This window comes from Pholcus phalangioides, unplaced genomic scaffold, assembly GCF_987345545.1.
Source record: "Pholcus phalangioides strain wild (caught in Gottingen) unplaced genomic scaffold, Ppha-v1.0 ptg000001l_1, whole genome shotgun sequence".
Taxonomy (NCBI): Eukaryota; Metazoa; Arthropoda; class Arachnida; order Araneae; family Pholcidae; genus Pholcus; species Pholcus phalangioides.
In genome coordinates this window covers 15,037,137-15,052,617 of record NW_028301594.1, presented here as the reverse complement: position 1 = coordinate 15,052,617, position 15,481 = coordinate 15,037,137, and the positions used below count along the sequence as shown (strand labels likewise).

The following is a 15,481-nucleotide window of genomic DNA, read 5'->3' as shown; positions in this document are numbered from 1 at the left end:
TGTCGCCCGAATTCGGAAGCAAACAGATATATATTACGTAAATTTCAAATATTTTAGCCCTGATCACCGCTCTCTGTCAAAAGACTTTTCCGAATGGAAAACCAGCTCATATTTATATCTTGAAGTTTGAAACAATAGAAAAGCAACTTCAGCCGATCACCACTATGCCGTCTGCGTGGTTCAAACCTCACGATGCGAATTTATCGAGATGGCCGCACAACAGCGTAGAGGCAAAAGATTTCTTCCGTTAACCAGTTTTGTAGAAGAAAATTTATCTCTCCTTCACACACATGCTACAGAAGTTTGAGAGCTTTTTTTACCGACATCGATGGGCAGTTCAGGCGATTATAACAGCAGTACGAGCGATTGTGGTAATACCATTGCTATGTTGATAATACCATCACGCCGAGAGGCTTTTTTGATGTCGAGTTTGGAAATAAATTCAGTTACTTCAACAATGTCCATGGGTTCAACATGTTGAGCGATTTGGGATGAATATAGCGGGCTACTCTATGTCGCAGTTCATCCTGAGTGGTTGGTAGTTGAATGGGATTTGGTGAGAACTGTCGGTCTGGGAATGTTACGGTAGTCGTTCATTGGAAAATTCAAAGGAATATAGTACTACATCACTGGGGCTGACAATATAATGACTTATTATTGACGATTATATAAATATCTCTATAAGTTGGAAAACCCATCGATGAATGCAGCAAAGCAAGTCAACGATCGAAAAAAAAATCAAATTCGACGTAAGACATTGTATACAGATACTATCATAGTTTCTGTGATACTTCTATTTCATGATAATGATCTGGTCGGTGCTCAGACCTTATTAGGAACGTTTACCAGGACGATATGAATGGTTTTCTGAAAACAGAGCTGTCTGATTCTCTATTGACTACGCGTATATGCAACTCGCAAACATTTGTCTGTGTCATGGTCGCATTTTCTAACGAATAGGTTACATGCAGGAACGTGATGTGTGTGACCTTAACGTATTTATGTTTGCGTATTAAGTCACGCTTGTTTCGTGCTATTCTCGTGCTGACATCTGTTTTCCATATATTAAATTGAGAATGACAAGTTACCGATTTATTCATGTTATACATGTATCGTGTTAACGGTCTGCCTGCTGTCTGTAGAAAGTTTTTTTTTTCAAATGGGAGACCAGTTCACATTCTCGTCTCGAAATCGGAAAACCGTAGAAAACTCACTCCGCAGATGGAAATACCACTGTGCCGAAAACGGAGTTCGAAACTGGAAAAATTTTCTATTGCTTTATTGACTAAGTGACAGAAACACTGAACCCAATCCCGGAAATTCACTGTACGGCAGGCTAGTGTCGTGTGTGAAGAGGATCGTAAACTGTGGAAGTTTAATGGCTTTACGAGCTATGGTTGAGAATTGAAATTTACAGAAGATAGGTAACCGTGACCTTGCTGGTAACTAGGTGACCGTGACTGTCATTACATATTAAGGTACTTGATTATAAGGAACAAAATATCAATCAGGACTGGTAATTTTCAGAACCAATTTATATTCATCTCCGGTTGATGAAAATCACACGAAAGATGAAAACCCGTTTGCCTAATTCAGGGTCTACAACTTTTCCTAAACGCAAGCAGCTTCAATGTCCAATTACTAATCATCACACAAACATGGCAACTTTCGCGTATGTTCTAACTCAAATGAGTATCGCACTAATCTACGAATGAGATTGGAATGGACTTGTTGGCAAGATCAATACTTCACGAGTAGTTAATCGAGCACTCTTCAGTGACATTTCTGAAGCACTTAAAATACAACTGATAGCTAATTAATCGAACTCAAGCGAATCTATATTAGAGAGCAGAATAAATCTCGAAAACAACTAGAACAGAGCGCACGTTTACTTGACTTACCAGAAATGGTCTATGGAAATTGCTGACAATTACTGGAGGGGGAACCTCACTTCATTGTTCTACAAAATACGTACGTCAGTTATTATCAAAAGCAATTAATTTCTGCAGAAACGATTCATAAATCTGTCTCATAATATAATTACACAAAGAGTCTATAAAATATTTTCATTCCAGAACATGTTATTTATGCCATGCTATAAAAACAGAAATCGCTTATTTATGTCTCAATTTAGAAAACAATATATATCAAACACTTCACGCAAGATTCACAACAGGCCATAGACGCCGCAGCATTTCGGACACCACATTCTGAGACAGATTAGCCGATGAATCAATGTAATTAGTTTTCCCCCACGTAATGCATATACATATTAATTAGACATTTAACCCATTAATTAAATCAACAATCACACCCTTCTGAATAATATATTGCGACACATTCTTCGAAGATATACGCATAATGGGGAGGTATTGAGAAGTTTAAAGCAGCTTGTCTTATATCATGTGTCAAGCATGACACCCTTTCGTTTTTTTAATCTTTGTCCTCCTCTTTTGAAAGTAGTTTCATCCGGTGCAATGAAGCTTCAAACTCTTCTCTCTGTAATCTTTCAATTCCCAGCACATTATAGAATTTCCTGTCTTTTTATTGTCTTAAAAAGACATTTGCGTCCCGAATAATTTATAACGAAATACCTTTTCCTATCCCGCACTCTCTCTCTCTCTCTCAGCCTTACTTTACAGAGGGAAGGCAAAAGATGGTGGAAATGAGTGATTAGTAATTCGTTCCCTCGATTTAAAAGACCCTGGGTAAGGAAGGACTGGATGTGGAAGAGGTGCCCGGAGTCTAAGAGAACATCTAGATGTACTTATTCTGTAAGAAAGAGAGCAAAGTATAAGAAGAGGGAGAAGGAAAGAGTATATTAATATTATAAAAAAAAAAGATGGCCGCCGAAATTTCTTATCGGGAGAGTTCGAAACCCTCATTCGCTCCCTCACTTTGATTTATTGGCTACGCTACATTGAACCTTGTATAGATTTTCGCTTGTTACAGGCTTTTTCGGAAGGAATGTCAGTAAGGGAAAAGGCAATTACTCTTAAGGAATGATGGTCTTACGCTCAATAATTTTGAAGGAATATTCAATCATACGACGGAAGCGGTATATAATACATTTTCAACCTGCTCCATCTACCCAGCACTATCTTAACCTCATACAATGGCGTTTTAGGAATTACTTCACTCGGGGCTTCCTCTATTCATGACTTCACACTTATTTATTGGTTTCGAGCTAGACATGCATATCTTTCAAAAGTGCTACTAAGAAACGCTTGTAAGTAATTTACTTCCCTCTCCCTTCTCTCTCTTGCTATATTTTTTCTTTTACTATATATTTATTTTTTATATACTAGCTCTATCATTCTGAGGTTAATCCATTTTCGAAACTCTGATAATATAGGTAGCGCTATAATAATGAATTATAACACATGGGATTTTCAGCTATGATATGGTAGTTATACAGGGTGCATAACTAACAGATTACACCGCAATTTACTGGCGAACCGTTGATCCTAGTGGCGTACTTGCAATTAGAAAAAGTATTCAGATTACGTGTGGTCTTCAGATACGCCATTCATATTGCAACGGGTGGTGTAGTTATCAAAATAAGGAAATTAAAATTAAAGTTTTATACAAACACTCCGTGCTTATAAAAAAATAAAAATCAGCTAAAATGTTGTGGTATTGTCTTTCCTGAGGCTAAAGAAAAAAAAATCCACGTTTCTCCAACTTGCAATATCATCTGAAATATTTGAATTGAAAAATCGGAGCAGGGTTGAATAAAAAGCAGCATAAATGAGGGGAAAGAAGTGTTTTTCGTTAGTTTAAGCTGCTCTTTCCTAACATTTTCTCCGATTTTTGAATTCAAATATTTGAGTGAATGTTGCAGTTAGAAACGTGGATATTTCTGTTGGCCTCAGTAGACAAGTGGCAACGATTTTTTTTAATCAGCGCACAGGATATCCGCACACAAAAAAAGGTTTATTTTTTTTTTGTTTTAATGTGACTATGCACCTCCCTTTTGCAATATGACTGACGTATCTGAGGTCCACACGTTGTTTGAATACGTATTTTTTTCTAATTGGAAGTATACCTCTCGAATCAACGGTTCACCAGTGAGTTGACGTGTTAGCAAGCTGTCGGTTACGCACCGTGTATAGAATACGGTGAAGTTTATTAACTTGGAATTACGATTATGATTACTTTATAACCGAAATTTCTTTTGACAGCATAATTCAACTCCGTCTCGGCAAAAATCCCAGTTGAAATCAAGCAGCACGTATGTTCAGCAAACGATATCCAAAATGGTGGATGTATCAGTAACTCAAATACATGAGTTGACCGATAATGTCTTGCGTCAGGAAAAATCAAAACTGTTTGGAAATTTACATCAGAATGGCCGCTAGACAACTATGTATATTTTTTTCAGGACTAGCGCAATGTAGCTCCCTTTCTATATTTTATAGCACACACACCTGCTCAACTTATGGTTCGTGGGCCTAATGTAGTCCTCGGAGCCATCTGATGTGTCCCGCGAAGTTAACTGATGTGACTCGTGACTTCAAACCTAAGTTTGTAAAAATGAACCGAGTGGCACATAAGCACTCAAGCGATCGGTTTTGCGGCTCCACATCACATTTGCATATTTTTGAGTAACGTGCAGCACAGTTTCAGATCCCTAAGTGTCCCACGACACATTTACAGATCATTTAAGTGTTCTGCGATGCAGTTTCATATCACCTAAGTGACCCGCGACATGTTTACGGATTACTTTAGTGACTCGCGGTACATCTGCAGATCCACTTACATGACACGCGGCAGAGTTCCAAATCACTGTAACAGTCCGTGGAACATTTCGAGATCACTTAAATAGACTCCTTAGCATATTTACTGATTACTTGAGTGACCCTTGGCAAAGTTCCAGAGAACCCAAACGGCCCTTCGGCACTTATATATATGACTTAAGTGACACGTGGAAAATTTACAGATCACTTAAGACACCCGCGGCGCAGTTAGAGATCACTTGAATAAACGCTGCACATTAACGGATTAATTGAGTGAATCGCGGCGCACTCCGAGACCATTTGAGCGGCCCGCGGTTCATTTATACATCATCTAAGTGACTCGCGTCACCTTTACATATCACATGAGAAACGCGAGTCAGAGTTGCAGATCACTTAATTAAGTGGCCCACGACACGTTTTCAAACCAATAAAATGGCCCGCACTCTCCTAAAGGTTGAGCGCCATTGTTTTACAGTACATGAAAAATCTGCTTGATATTACACGTGCTTGTGAGTACAGGCATGGCATCATTTTCTGGAGGAAAAAAGTTTTATTAAACAAAATAATACGGAACTCTTGAAATAATGGAAGAAAAAAAAATGACACTCGAATGCACTCAATTCTGATGTTTTGGAAAAAAAGTATGTATTTTTTTATATATATAATATATTAAAAGAAAGTGTCGGGATTTTTTCGCACTCGAGCCTGATAAAATGTCTGCGAAAATATTGTGTGAGCGAGTTAGTGTCCTGTGCCATGCCACTAAAAGCATCATCTAAGGAAGACAGACACTTACTGGGAGAGATTTCCCTTTCTTTTTGTTTTCCTTTGTTATTTAACAAGAAATCCAGCTCCGAAGAAGCATCAAGAGTCGAAAGCGACAATCACATACACGGCGATGTCAGATTTAAAAAGCTTTTGGACAAGGAGTTTGACACGTTTTCACACATAAAATGTTTCCTTCCGGAGAATTGATGTTCAACTCTGTCTCCGCGCCGCGTACATGCTTAAAACACTTCCTGTACTTCTTTTATTTTATATACATTTTGTGCGTGTGTAGTGTACTCATTTTTATGTCAAACTTCTTTCAATCGATTTTAAAAATCTGGATTTTCTTTTGAGAGAAACTCTTCGAATCAATTCATTCTAGTTGTTCTAGAAAGAAAAATCTGACAGATCATGTAAAAGTGAGAAGAAATCGGGAGAGATTACGGAGATATGTGAGTGTGTCTTACCATTTTCTAGAAATAACGAACCAACTGGAATTATAAATGACAAACATTTGAACGTTTGTATTGTCTCTAGTTTTTTTTCAAGTGTTATCACAAAGGCGTTATGATAATCATAATGAATCAAATGGGAAAATTATTTTCTGATTGGCATCATTAAAAGAAAACCACAAATATCTACTACGCTCTAAAGTGTTTTTCACCTACCTAACTACTTTTTTAATTATTGTAAATGAAAAAACATGACTATTTTTTACTTTATGGCATTTCAAATGTACGTATGATACTATCATCATCTTTTTATTTATATTGTTTAAGCTGATATAAAGGAGGCACTCGTCTACCACCGTGAAGGTTGCCGTCCCGCTTCCAGGGAAGAATATGGATACGATGTTTTTCTAACGGGCTACCACAGATAGATGGTGGCAGTAAATTGCACTACAGCGATATGGCTAGAGTTGGTGTTTCGTGAAGTAGTTAGGTTGAGCGAGTCATATTTGCTCAGGGGCGAGGCTAATATTCTGTGCATCGTTCCAATTTCAGTATGTGTACTGCCAAAGCCAGCACTAATCGAACGTATACTAACCAACGCTCCGGTGGATTAACTATTCATGTCCGCATGTGTGGTGCAGTGGTAGAATGCCCATATTCCGCCATAAAGGCTGTCGTGCAGGTTCGGTCTTTTTTTCTGGGGAAACACATCGACCTAGCGATAGATGGTGCCTTCATTTCCTACCCAAATCGATCCGCAGTAAGGTGCTGAAGGACAATGCGATCTCCTCCTCCTAAACAAATCACGGCCCGCTGCTCTGTCTCAATGAACGAGATAAGCAGGTGCTTGAACAATACCTGGGACATGATGAAAGCTGTGAGTGTTGCGAACATAACAACATAACGTGACGTTTGTTTCTGTGTAATGATTGTGATATTGTTGTCATATGCCATCTATATTTTGAAGTATGAGTGAGATGTAATGACTGAAAATTGTATCGTTGCAGGTCTGTTGCTTTTCTGTGGCGAGATTTCTTAACGGAGATATCAGCTCGCATTTGCACATGGAAATTGGGGACCACAGCAAACCAACTTCAGCCGACCACTACTGACGCGACCGTGAGCGATATGAGCGGAGTTGGCATGTGGTAAAGAAGTTGTTGAGTTATTGAGATTGACTTCGTTTTTTGAATATGTTTACATTGGATGAACGCAGGTGTCGAGGAGATATGATCGAAGTGTTAAACATTTTCAATGGGATCGATAGGATGGACCATGAACTTTTAGTACACCGCCAATCGACTGCTTTTACAAGGGGACACCAGTATCGATTGGCGAGGGACAATGCAAGGCTATGGTGTCGCAGGGAATTTTTCTCTAATAGGGTTGTTAATAAATGGAATAGCTTACCCCCCGGAGGTACTAAATTGTAACACAAATAAGTAAAAAGAAATACGATAAATATGTTGGTGTAAATCGAGAAGCTATCCATACTCAGAATAAGACAACCATAAGTATTCTTTATGGGCATTGCATGATATTTTATCATGTGTATATATTGTTTACAATTTTTGTGATTGTGTTTCAATTGGGTTGCAGCATTTTTGAAATATATGACATCCATATTTGTTATGGGCATCTTTTTTTCTCAGCCACCTCGTTGGACATTTTGCCTGTTGTGGCGTTGTATTTGTATTTGTATAGTGACGGACTGGCCCCAGGTTCGAACCCCACCGTTGCCGCAGTGGTGGTCGGCCGAAGTTGGCTTTTTGTGGCATGGCAGTACTCTTAAGATATCTCTTAAAGGTTAATTTGAATTTGCAGGGTTGTAAGAAAGCTGAGTCACTTCTTAGTTCTTATTCGAAAATAGAATTGAAAAAAAAAACCACTTGTATTTCAAGTTATCTTATATCCTTAGGTATAAAGAACTTGCTTCAAGATGTACGTCATTTCGAGAATTGCATCTCAAAAAAGCAACACATCCATAATATCAGGAAATAACTGAGCAGGTCATTAAGGCCGTCATCCGAAAGCAATGACAGCACTTCAAGGGTCAATAAATGTGGCATATCACTCGATTTCAATGTGCAAGTTTCAGAAATTTAAAACGGCAGAATACCTACCAGGAAGCACCTTCATCTACAATCAAGACTTGAACTTGCCAATTGCAATCAGAAAATCAATTCGAAGAAACACACTTCGAGCTCAATAACGATTCGCAATAACTAGAACATACATGTTATTCACGTAGAAGAAATGCTTTATACATTATTCAACTTATAATACAATTAACTTTTTTTTTCCTATATAGCCGAACAACGATGGACAATCCAACAGTAAAAAAAATGAGGATCCAGCGATGCATAAGCCCTATTCCGACTCGTAACGAAGGGGGAAAAAATGAATGGGCGTATAAATAAGATTTAAAAAAAAAAATTGAGAGGAATCTACATAGTTTAGAAGATTAATTGTGATGGAATATCAGCTTTAGCACAGGAATCCATTGCGTTTTTTTATTTTCATTTTGAAAGAATTGTTGGGTCATTTTTTTAAACGTGACGGCAATGAAGAGAAAGATTCATTGGTGGGCATCCGTATAAATAATGGCTTCCTTAACTGCTGACATTAATAATAAGAGAGATAATGTCATTTCCATCTTTTGTTATATATGAAATGAAAAATGTTTTTTTTTCTTCTTTTAATAAAAAAAAATGGATGGAATGGACTCCATTAAAGATTAAGTTCTCATTTAAAATGAAAAAAAAAAAAATCGTAATTTTTAGGGTGGTTTCATTGATGGAAAGTTATACATTTTTTTGGAATCATTTTTTACTTCGTTCATAGAATTCTACGTGTTTCAAATAATGTATCGACATACGTGATTAGTTATGATAGATGCTGAGTTGAATCAAAAATTTGGCTTTCGTATAAATTGTGTGATTTATCAAAATACAGTGAAAACTCCCAACAACGGCCACTAACGGGATCGTGAAAATGTGGCCGATTATTGGGATTGGCAGTTTTATTTCTGGAAAGAAACCTAACTAAAAATTGGCGATATAGATAACATGCACAATAACAATGATAACCTATTCTGTAACTGATCACGATAATTATATAATTTATTATATTATGATATATACGATTTTATTTATATAATATTAAATTATTGATTAAACTATCCACAGCGCTATTTTGGCAGTCTAAAATTTAGGCTTGCAGTGCTGAGGTAGACAAACGAAATAACTTGGCGAGAAAGTTGGCTGAAGTTGGTTTTCTGTGGTTCCCAACTTCAAGGCGCAAATGCGAGCCGATCTCCCCGTTAAAAAGTCTCGCCACAGAGAGCAACAGTCCTACAACGATAAATCATTCAATCATATCACTTCACTCATAGTTAGAAAAACTGGTGCCAGATGGAAGCACTACACATAACAAGCATTACAGAGAAACAAAACACTTCACGTCAGGTTTCACTACACGTACACGCACATTCCCGCATGTACCGATTCGTTGGGGGTTCGCGGGGGGTGCATGTGTGGTGTAGCAGTAGTAGGTAGCTCGGGGATCCATGATGTTCTTAAGTCAGCCACCTCGTTGGGCAATTTGCCTGTTGTGGCGTTGTATTTGTATTTGTAAAAAACTGATGTGAACCAAGACGGTGTACTAACAACTCCAACTATTTCTTTGCTCCCATCTACGATCAACTATTAGATCACTCATTCTCAAACTCATCACGCGCGGGCCAAATCTGGCCCACGATCTCACACGCAATTCTGTAAGAATGACCTAAGCGACACTTTCTCAGATACGTTCAATGATCCCGCAGAACATTTACAGATTTTACAACATTTACATTTACTCAAATGCGCTGTTCCAGATCACTTAAGTGACCCACGGCAAATCCCTTCTTCAACTAAGTGGTCCACAGCACATTTTCAGATCATTTAGGTGATCGTTAAACGCCATTCAAGTGACAATTATAGATTACTTGAGTGACCCCCCTTCCCCCACTGCCTCTAATACACCCATCTAGCATTTGTACCTAAGAAAAGAAAACATGCATAACCTTTTTCCCTCCATAAAGCTCGGGGGAGTGAGTAAAAATCCTTTGAAAATCAGCTTGAAAATTATCTTTCCTCGTAGTGATATGAGGACTTTTTCTCGACACCATGTCCAAAGTGACAGTTGTTTGGAAGTTATCTGTAAAGCTAAATCTGTGGGACGTGTTCGGTTCCAACAAAATCTTGACGATACGTGAAGCTTACCGCTGTTCAGAGGTGGCCGTTGGAGGAGGTCCTACTGCACAACCATAGGTGCCTGAAATTCAAAGAAGGCGTCAGAGCGTTGAATAGCGTGAAGCCATTTTCAGTTCTTTGTGCACATAATGTATTTATGAGACGATAACAAATCAACCAATTGACATAAACAGGTACGATTTGCACTAAAATACTTTCCATAGCCTAGAGTTTTTTTTTTTTTGTGATTAAATTAAGAAAAATGTTCACCCATAGAGAGGTGGAGCTGTAAAACAAAAAAAGTCGACATTACACATAAAATCGAACACAAACATATAAATAATGTTCATGGCGATTTGTGTTACATAATACTATCACATTGCAATATGACCACCTTCTTTAGCTCGGACTTTGTTTTTTCTAACCCGAGCACAACTCCGGTCTATAGCCATGGGCAATTTACTACCGAATGAATTGTGTCGGAATTGTAAATATGTGTACCTAACAGTATGAGTGCGAATATAACGTTGTGTCTGCTTCTTAAGTGCTGCCATATTATATTTCAAAAGTGAAGTGTAATGACTGGATATTTATACTACTTGTAGGAATGTTGATCTCTGTGGAGAGACTTTTTAACAAGGAGAGATCAGCTCTACTTACTACTACTTTACCGCACACCAACTCCGGTCATAAATCACCATACGGCAATTTCCAACCAGTGGAGTTGGGTGGGAAATGAAGGCTCCATCCATCGGTGGTCGCCCTAGGCTCGGTAGGTAAACAACTGGGTTCTTATGTTCTATGCCCAGATTCGAACCCATGGACCTTGATGGTGACCTTCATAGTGGAAGACATCTTTACCACTGCACCACTGGGGCATAGGGAGATCGGCTAGCATTCACGCTTTGAATAGGGAGCCACAGAACGCCAATTTCAGCCGACCACCACTGTGGGACCGGGCTCTCGCGACGCTAGTCCGTCACTATGACCACTCGACTATCACATGCCGGAACTTGTGCGTGCGTGTATGTTTATGCATGGTTCTCTAACGTATTTATGTTTACAGAGTAGTGCTTGTTTCGTGTTCTTACTAGTGCTGCCATGTGACGTCCATATTATGAAATGGATATCTTAAATGTTATACTGTATGTTATACATTACTCTTAAATGTTATACGTTACTCTTAAATGTTATACATTACTCTTAAATGTTATACATTACTCTTAAATGTTATACATTACTCTTAAATGTTATACATTACTCTTAAATGTTATACATACTGCATTTCATGTTATGTAACTACGTATCATAATGAAGATATGCCTTCTCTCTGCAGAAATACTCATACATGCCTTAAAAGTAGGGGAACTGCAGGAATCCACTTTTTGCCGACCACCAGTGTGACACAACGGGGTTCGAAACCGGAATATCATGACGAAAGTCCAGCACGATGCCGCACAACCGAATAGCAGTGAAAGGGGACACTTCATTTCAAGAGCGATTATTTAAATAGAGGAAAGGTTGTAACTACTTAATAATTCATAATACAACTATGGTTTTTAACCCTCTCAGACCATACTGCATACCACACATATGCGGTGGTTGCTTTTTCTTACTGTACAATTTTTTTAATCTCAGGAAGTTAAGCTCTGAGGTTAATCAAAGGATCTTGTAAGTTATGAGTTAGAAATATGGTGAATGTATATGAATTTTTTGAGCTTTCATTAGCGGGCAGCACTTCAAGTTAAACTTTCATGAGGTTTTCAAGATGGCTTTCTGGAGAAAGTGCCTCCGGGAAAAGTGTGATTTATTACAAAAAAAATTTAGCAATAGAATTCTGGGAAAAACTGTATGCGAAAATGAATATATCCTACATCATATTGACTGATAAAACTGGAATTAAGTGACTTATATTTCTTTACAAAAAAAAAATTAATGGTCTGCTAAAATTTATGTTTATAATGTATTTTTTGAGTATCAAAAATGCCAAAAACACTGTGAAAATCTAATTCTAAAAATAAAGACTCTGGTCTGAAAGGGTTAATGAAGAAGATGAAAGTGATGTTGATTAGGTCTCAGGCTTTATAGAGGATAAATCAGCCCATATTTTCCTCAAGGGCATATGTAACAGAAGATTTTTGCAGGAGAAAATTTCCCATCGATACAGCAAAAGTGTTAGTTGCAGATACGCAAGATTCGCTCACCAAAATGAAACTGAAGCTGCGTCCGGAGGCACTGCAGGCATCGAATATCAGAAGCTAATTTAATAATTGTGGGAAACATCGCCCGTTTTCAACGCTAGGCGTCATCGATTCAGTCATCGTATTCGCCCGATGGAAGATATCTCCCCCCGGGGGCCTTCGTCGACAAAGAGGAGGATTTCAGCCAAACTATTACAGACACATAGACGTGCATTTTATTGCATTTCGCGATAAGCAATTGTAATTAGCAAGGTAGTTACGAAAAGTGAGAATGTATGCGTGAGAGAGAGAATTATGCATATACCTCTCGCGCGTGCCCCCAAACCATGATGCATTTCCAATGTCGTTTGATCTGATTAACGGAAACCCTATTATGCTTGTTAAAAAGGGGGAGCACAGTGGGTGGATTATTGCACGTGTAATGGGACATTGGGAAGACCTTTAATGGATTTATAATTCCCTCTAGATCCCGAGATTTTCTCCCAGCGATGTCTCTAATGTAATCTCAAGATGGAGATTATCACACGTCAGCATTTATTATCGTACAACTCCGGCCATTCGAATTTAATAATATCTACATTGAAAAACGATCATCTAAACTAGATTTAAGTGATCTAGATTGATAACGTTAGGGCCTGTTGATATTTGGAAGAAAAAAATATATAATTCTAGAATCTCTTTAGATACTTTTCCTTGGAAAGTTTTTCCTTTTTTAAAAAATCCCTATTCCCAGGATCGTTATTAACTATGCTACGGCTATGAAAAAGTACTTCGAAAATAAATCTCGAGCATTTATTTAAATGAAATTCAACTCGAAGGTGAAGCTTTAAAAATGGTCTTTCCTTGAAAAAGGAACGTAAAAGACCGATTTGAAGCATGTTTCAGTTACTGAAAAATGGTTTGTGTATTATTTTCGACATCAGCCTTCAATCTCTTTTCCCTTGTGAATAAACCAGAAAAAAGCTGAAGGATCTTTTCCTGAACGATTGCAAAGATCTGGATCATTTTCGGGAACTTTATCTTTCATGGTGAAGTAAGTGGGATATATTGTGCCCTCAGGATTAAAATACAGACAGTAAGTAAAGGGGTGATCTGAAAAGTTGTAAATAAATAGAGTGTACGTATAAAAATAGTGTATTTACATATAGTGTATTTATTTATTCAAGAAAGTGGCCGAAATCAGTACGAAAATGCACACATTTTTAGAGGATTGAGTATATAACACACGCACACGCACCCGTGTGCGTTTTTTTTAGAGAGTTACATTTTTACCGTCAGCAATTTTAGCGATAGAGGACAACTTTATTTACCTTTGGCAACTTTTTTGGCTATAACTGACAACTTTACTTGCATTTGACACTTTTATTGCGATAATGGCGATATCCCGTATGAATCACGATTTTTTTTCCCCATTCTGAGGGAAATATGATTAGCCCAGGCGTGTGTTGAGTGCATTGATACTTAATGTAGTATATACTTTTCTACCGGAACACTTTTCGCTCGGCTGGATGAAACCCTTTGGCCGGCCACATTTGTCCCGCCGGCCGGAGGTTCTGCACATCTGCTTTACGCGATGCTTGTGTGGGAACGGATGATTTCAAATGATACAAATACCATATCAGTCAGTTTTCGGCGTCATAATAACGGCCGTGTTAGATTTTTCTCCTGCTTTCCACATTTCAAGACAACACTTTCTTTCCGAAAGAGTAAATACAGAATCTCCAAACAATGAATATGAATCTAATTTATTTTACTATTCACACCGGAGAAAAAATCCTTAAATCTAACCCATAGAAAAATTATACCACTCATGCAGAAAATATATAGACCGAAGGAGAAAAACACAAAATAATTAATTGTGGGAGATGCGAAATTCTCTTTCCATAGAAATTATTTATTCTTTATCTCGAGCACTCAATTTCCAGAATAATGGAGAAGATGATTTTCTCTCTCTCTCTCTCTCTCGAATGGGCCATCGAGAACAATAAAGTCGAGCAGCAATATCCCCCCCCCCCATATATATATATCCACACACACACACTTACATATATACTAACTTATATCCACCAGTCCACGGAAATTGTGCTTTATTTTTAACGCTCGTTTTAAATTACTTTCTACGTTTTACAATGGCGTACACAAACATACGTCCCTTCATACCTGGAGTATATAATGTTTTACTTACTGTAAGCAATTCATGCGATAAGGACTTCTCTTGAGCGAGGATTTTTCTTTTTTTTCCAATTTATCCCCAGGTTCATGCAAAAGAAATAAGAAAAATATATGAATTCCCTGGTGTATTCACAAAAGAGAAAAGGAGCCCAGAGATAATGGTTTTCAATTTCGCAGAGAGTTGAAACACGCTTTGCTAAACATTAAATGCATGTTCATGTGCTATATATATATATATTTTAGCGGAGAAAAAAGTAAAAAATAAATATGTAATTTTTTTATTCAATTTTTTTTTCAACCTGATATTTTAGCTTTTTTTCTTCCCCCTTCTAAATATTTTCTCCTCGACCATTTTAAAGCTGAAAAGATGATCTTGAGAACATAAAACCCTCTAAACCTTCTTACATGTTGTTCCTTAAAGCCTCAGGAGAAGAGGAAGAATTGGAGCTGGGAAAGTATGTAAAGAAATACAGCCCATGGTTTTTTGTTTTTTTTTGTTAGAAATTTTTTGTAGGTTTTCTTCAAAGAAGCGTTATCCCATGAATTATTGTCCATTGCGTAAAATTCATGGCAAGTTTACAACATATGATGTGGGTGAAAGGTTCCATTACCTGGTGATATGAAAGATGTACTATATGTATACTTGTACGTTACTGGTTTGGTAGACGGTTAAATATTTGTCCGTGGAGTTCTAGGGAAGAACGATAAGTGACAGTACCGAGGAATAACATAGTATGATGAAATTATTATCATGTAAAAGATGTCTCGTCACGATGTAAGGTTTTTTATATTAGCGTTTGGGGGTGTACGAAATGGCCCAGATAAACCTATGAGCATGTTCTCTATTGTGTGTTTTATAAATTTTAGGTTATTCTTTCCGGGATGGAATATGTTACTGCAAAAGCACGAAGTGC

General features: G+C 37.7%; 1 non-coding gene across 1 annotated transcript; it reads right to left on the bottom strand.

Moving 5' to 3' along the window:
* Positions 1–6,428: 6,428 nt before the first annotated feature.
* LOC149089936 (U6 spliceosomal RNA) lies at positions 6,429–6,535 on the bottom strand. Its single transcript, XR_016193211.1, has one exon. It is a non-coding gene; the product is annotated as a U6 spliceosomal RNA (small nuclear RNA).
* Positions 6,536–15,481: the final 8,946 nt, after the last annotated feature.